This window comes from Oncorhynchus keta, chromosome 20 (genome assembly GCF_023373465.1).
Source record: "Oncorhynchus keta strain PuntledgeMale-10-30-2019 chromosome 20, Oket_V2, whole genome shotgun sequence".
NCBI lineage: Eukaryota > Metazoa > Chordata > Actinopteri > Salmoniformes > Salmonidae > Oncorhynchus > Oncorhynchus keta.
Window position 1 is genome coordinate 20,498,198 of NC_068440.1, and position 6,500 is coordinate 20,504,697.

The following is a 6,500-nucleotide window of genomic DNA, read 5'->3' on the forward strand; positions in this document are numbered from 1 at the left end:
TGATAGTTGTTCCTTTCCATCACTCGTTGTGTTGATTTCATCATGTCCATTAGGTGATGTTTTTTCACTATAGAATCATATTGCAAATGCACGTGCATTGTTGTGCAACTGGTAACCCAAAAATAAAAATATGGTTGTAAATGCATTTACCGGGACGCCTATTGTCCATGCCCGCTATGGGAGTACCCTACTACGGCCCTCTATCTATGGAGTCCGTCCTGAGTGCTTTATGGACTGTTTAAAATATTCTGATGGATACGCATGTTGTGCAACTGGTGATTGAAAATAGGCACCTGGTAACCCCCCAAAAAATATGCTTGTAAATGCATTTACCGGTCATTCTGATATTAATGCTCGCTATGGGAACACAGGATGGCCGGGCAGTGATAGTTGAACATTTCCATCACTCGTTGTGTTGATTTCATCATGTCCATTAGGTGATGTTTTTTCACTATAGAATCATATTGTAAGTGCACGTGCATTTGCAATATGTTTCAATGTGCATTTACCATATGAAATTTGACATGCTCAAAAATGCAAAATTGACTGGTCTGATGAACACAGGATGGCCGAGCAGTGAGAGTTGTACCTTTCCATCACTCGTTGTGTTGATTTCATCATGAACATTAGGTGATGTTTTTTCACTATAGAATCATATTGTAAGTGCACGTGCATTTGCAATATGTTTCAATGTGCATTTACCATATGAAATTTGACATGCTCAAAAATGCAAAATTGACTGGTCTGATGAACACAGGATGGCTGAGCAGTGATAGTTGTACATTTCCATCACTCGTTGTGTTGATTTCATTATCTCCGTTAGGTGATTTTTTTCACTATAGAATCATATTGTAAGTGCAAAGTGTGCATTTGCAATATGTTTCAATGTGCATTTACCATATGAAATTTGACATGCTCAAAATGCAAAATTGACTGGTCTGATGAACACAGGATGGCCGAGCAGTGATAGTTGTACATTTCCATCACTCGTTGTGTTGATTTCATCATGTCCATTTGTTTATGTTTTCTCACTTTTGCAAAGTCACTGTGCATTTGCAATATGGTTCAATGGGCAGGTACCATCACGAATTTGTCATGCTATAAAAATCCTGCAGGAATGTGAAATTGACTGGTCTGATGAACACAGGATGGCCGAGCAGTGATAGTTGTACATTTCCATCACTTGTTGTGTTGATTTCATCATGTCCATTAGGTGATGTTTTTTCACTATAGAATCATATTGCAAATGCACGTGCATTGTTGTGCAACTGGTAACCCAAAAATTAAAATATGGTTGTAAATGCATTTACCGGGACTCCTATTATCCATGCCCGCTATGGGAGTACCCTACTAGTTGTATTGCCCTCTATCTATGGGGGCAGTCCGGAGTGCTTTATGGACTGTTTAAAATATTCTGATGGATACGCATTGTTGTGCAACTAGTGATTGAAAATAGGCACCTGGTAACCCAAAAATGAAAATATGGTTGTGAATGCATTTACCGGTCATTCTGATATTAATGCCCGCTATGGGAACACAGGATGGCCGGGCAGTGATAGTTGTTCCTTTCCATCACTCGTTGTGTTGATTTCATCATGTCCATTAGGTGATGTTTTTTCACTATAGAATCATATTGTAAGTGCACGTGCATTTGCAATATGTTTCAATGTGCATTTACCATATGAAATTTGACATGCTCAAAAATGCAAAATTGACTGGTCTGATGAACACAGGATGGCCGAGCAGTGATAGTTGTACATTTCCATCACTCGTTGTGTTGATTTCATTATCTCCGTTAGGTGATGTTTTTTCACTATAGAATCATATTGTAAGTGCACGTGCATTTGCAATATGTTTCAATGTGCATTTACCATATGAAATTTGACATGCTCAAAAATGCAAAATTGACTGGTCTGATGAACACAGGATGGCTGAGCAGTGATAGTTGTACATTTCCATCACTCGTTGTGTTGATTTCATCATGTCCATTAGGTGATGTTTTTTCACTATAGAATCATATTGTAAGTGCACGTGCATTTGCAATATGTTTCAATGTGCATTTACCATATGAAATTTGACATGCTCAAAAATGCAAAATTGACTGGTCTGATGGACACAGGATGGCCGAGCAGTGATAGTTGTACATTTCCATCACTCGTTGTGTTGATTTCATCATGTCCATTAGGTGATGTTTTTTCACTATAGAATCATATTGCAAATGCACGTGCATTGTTGTGCAACTGGTAACCCAAAAATAAAAATATGGTTGTAAATGCATTTACCGGTCATTCTGATATTAATGCTCGCTATGGGAACACAGGATGGCCGGGCAGTGATAGTTGTACATTTCCATCACTCGTTGTGTTGATTTCATCATGTCCATTAGGTGATGTTTTTCACTATAGAATCATATTGTAAGTGCACGTGCATTTGCAATATGTTTCAATGTGCATTTACCATATGAAATTTGACATGCTCAAAAATGCAAAATTGACTGGTCTGATGAACACAGGATGGCTGAGCAGTGATAGTTGTACATTTCCATCACTCGTTGTGTTGATTTCATCATGTCCATTAGGTGATGTTTTTTCACTATAGAATCATATTGTAAGTGCACGTGCATTTGCAATATGTTTCAATGTGCATTTACCATATGAAATTTGACATGCTCAAAAATGCAAAATTGACTGGTCTGATGAACACAGGATGGCTGAGCAGTGATAGTTGTACATTTCCATCACTCGTTGTGTTGATTTCATCATGTCCATTTGTTTATGTTTTCTCACTTTTGCAAAGTCACTGTGCATTTGCAATATGGTTCAATGGGCAGGTACCATCACGAAATTTGTCATGCTATAAAAATCCTGCAGGAATGTGAAATTGACTGGTCTGATGAACACAGGATGGCCGAGCAGTGATAGTTGTACATTTCCATCACTTGTTGTGTTGATTTCATCATGTCCATTAGGTGATGTTTTTTCACTATAGAATCATATTGCAAATGCACGTGCATTGTTGTGCAACTGGTAACCCAAAAATTAAAATATGGTTGTAAATGCATTTACCGGGACTCCTATTATCCATGCCCGCTATGGGAGTACCCTACTACGGCCCTCTATCTATGGAGTCCGTCCTGAGTGCTTTATGGACTGTTTAAAATATTCTGATGGATACGCATTGTTGTGCAACTGGTGATTGAAAATAGGCACCTGGTAACCCAAAAATGAAAATATGGTTGTGAATGCATTTACCGGTCATTCTGATATTAATGCCCGCTATGGGAACACAGGATGGCCGGGCAGTGATAGTTGTTCCTTTCCATCACTCGTTGTGTTTGATTTCATCGTGAACATTAGGTGATGTTTTTTCACTATAGAATCATATTGTAAGTGCACGTGCATTTGCAATATGTTTCAATGTGCATTTACCATATGAAATTTGACATGCTCAAAAATGCAAAATTGACTGGTCTGATGAACACAGGATGGCCGAGCAGTGAGAGTTGTACCTTTCCATCACTCGTTGTGTTGATTTCATCATGAACATTAGGTGATGTTTTTTCACTATAGAATCATATTGTAAGTGCACGTGCATTTGCAATATGTTTCAATGTGCATTTACCATATGAAATTTGACATGCTCAAAAATGCAAAATTGACTGGTCTGATGAACACAGGATGGCTGAGCAGTGATAGTTGTACATTTCCATCACTCGTTGTGTTGATTTCATTATCTCCGTTAGGTGATTTTTTTTCACTATAGAATCATATTGTAAGTGCACGTGCATTTGCAATATGTTTCAATGTGCATTTACCATATGAAATTTGACATGCTCAAAAATGCAAAATTGACTGGTCTGATGAACACAGGATGGCCGAGCAGTGATAGTTGTACATTTCCATCACTCGTTGTGTTGATTTCATCATGTCCATTTGTTTATGTTTTCTCACTTTTGCAAAGTCACTGTGCATTTGCAATATGGTTCAATGGGCAGGTACCATCACGAATTTGTCATGCTATAAAAATCCTGCAGGAATGTGAAATTGACTGGTCTGATGAACACAGGATGGCCGAGCAGTGATAGTTGTACATTTCCATCACTTGTTGTGTTGATTTCATCATGTCCATTAGGTGATGTTTTTTCACTATAGAATCATATTGCAAATGCACGTGCATTGTTGTGCAACTGGTAACCCAAAAATTAAAATATGGTTGTAAATGCATTTACCGGGACTCCTATTATCCATGCCCGCTATGGGAGTACCCTACTACGGCCCTCTATCTATGGGGGCAGTCCGGAGTGCTTTATGGACTGTTTAAAATATTCTGATGGATACGCATTGTTGTGCAACTAGTGATTGAAAATAGGCACCTGGTAACCCAAAAATGAAAATATGGTTGTGAATGCATTTACCGGTCATTCTGATATTAATGCCCGCTATGGGAACACAGGATGGCCGGGCAGTGATAGTTGTTCCTTTCCATCACTCGTTGTGTTGATTTCATCATGTCCATTAGGTGATGTTTTTTCACTATAGAATCATATTGTAAGTGCACGTGCATTTGCAATATGTTTCAATGTGCATTTACCATATGAAATTTGACATGCTCAAAAATGCAAAATTGACTGGTCTGATGAACACAGGATGGCCGAGCAGTGATAGTTGTACATTTCCATCACTCGTTGTGTTGATTTCATTATCTCCGTTAGGTGATGTTTTTTCACTATAGAATCATATTGTAAGTGCACGTGCATTTGCAATATGTTTCAATGTGCATTTACCATATGAAATTTGACATGCTCAAAAATGCAAAATTGACTGGTCTGATGAACACAGGATGGCTGAGCAGTGATAGTTGTACATTTCCATCACTCGTTGTGTTGATTTCATCATGTCCATTAGGTGATGTTTTTCACTATAGAATCATATTGTAAGTGCACGTGCATTTGCAATATGTTTCAATGTGCATTTACCATATGAAATTTGACATGCTCAAAAATGCAAAATTGACTGGTCTGATGGACACAGGATGGCCGAGCAGTGATAGTTGTACATTTCCATCACTCGTTGTGTTGATTTCATCATGTCCATTAGGTGATGTTTTTTCACTATAGAATCATATTGCAAATGCACGTGCATTGTTGTGCAACTGGTAACCCAAAAATAAAAATATGGTTGTAAATGCATTTACCGGTCATTCTGATATTAATGCTCGCTATGGGAACACAGGATGGCCGGGCAGTGATAGTTGTACATTTCCATCACTCGTTGTGTTGATTTCATCATGTCCATTAGGTGATGTTTTTTCACTATAGAATCATATTGTAAGTGCACGTGCATTTGCAATATGTTTCAATGTGCATTTACCATATGAAATTTGACATGCTCAAAAATGCAAAATTGACTGGTCTGATGAACACAGGATGGCTGAGCAGTGATAGTTGTACATTTCCATCACTCGTTGTGTTGATTTCATCATGTCCATTAGGTGATGTTTTTTCACTATAGAATCATATTGTAAGTGCACGTGCATTTGCAATATGTTTCAATGTGCATTTACCATATGAAATTTGACATGCTCAAAAATGCAAAATTGACTGGTCTGATGAACACAGGATGGCTGAGCAGTGATAGTTGTACATTTCCATCACTCGTTGTGTTGATTTCATCATGTCCATTTGTTTATGTTTTCTCACTTTTGCAAAGTCACTGTGCATTTGCAATATGGTTCAATGGGCAGGTACCATCACGAATTTGTCATGCTATAAAAATCCTGCAGGAATGTGAAATTGACTGGTCTGATGAACACAGGATGGCCGAGCAGTGATAGTTGTACATTTCCATCACTTGTTGTGTTGATTTCATCATGTCCATTAGGTGATGTTTTTTCACTATAGAATCATATTGCAAATGCACGTGCATTGTTGTGCAACTGGTAACCCAAAAATTAAAATATGGTTGTAAATGCATTTACCGGGACTCCTATTATCCATGCCCGCTATGGGAGTACCCTACTACGGCCCTCTATCTATGGAGTCCGTCCTGAGTGCTTTATGGACTGTTTAAAATATTCTGATGGATACGCATTGTTGTGCAACTGGTGATTGAAAATAGGCACCTGGTAACCCAAAAATGAAAATATGGTTGTGAATGCATTTACCGGTCATTCTGATATTAATGCCCGCTATGGGAACACAGGATGGCCGGGCAGTGATAGTTGTTCCTTTCCATCACTCGTTGTGTTTGATTTCATCGTGAACATTAGGTGATGTTTTTTCACTATAGAATCATATTGTAAGTGCACGTGCATTTGCAATATGTTTCAATGTGCATTTACCATATGAAATTTGACATGCTCAAAAATGCAAAATTGACTGGTCTGATGAACACAGGATGGCTGAGCAGTGATAGTTGTACATTTCCATCACTCGTTGTGTTGATTTCATTATCTCCGTTAGGTGATTTTTTTTCACTATAGAATCATATTGTAAGTGCACG

General features: G+C 38.2%; 1 long non-coding RNA gene across 4 annotated transcripts; it reads left to right on the top strand.

Moving 5' to 3' along the window:
* The first annotated feature begins 1,468 nt into the window (after positions 1-1,468).
* LOC127909888 (uncharacterized) lies at positions 1,469-6,244 on the top strand. Of its 4 annotated transcripts, none has more exons than XR_008072839.1 (3): positions 1,469-1,606; positions 2,186-2,386; positions 3,550-4,333. It is a non-coding gene; the product is annotated as an uncharacterized LOC127909888 (long non-coding RNA). The 4 variants fall into 4 exon arrangements; XR_008072841.1 differs by lacking the exon at positions 1,469-1,606 and adding an exon at positions 1,804-1,992; XR_008072838.1 differs by lacking the exons at positions 1,469-1,606; positions 3,550-4,333 and adding exons at positions 4,712-4,904; positions 5,097-6,244 and having other exon boundaries at positions 2,073-2,386.
* The last annotated feature ends 256 nt before the right edge of the window (positions 6,245-6,500 follow it).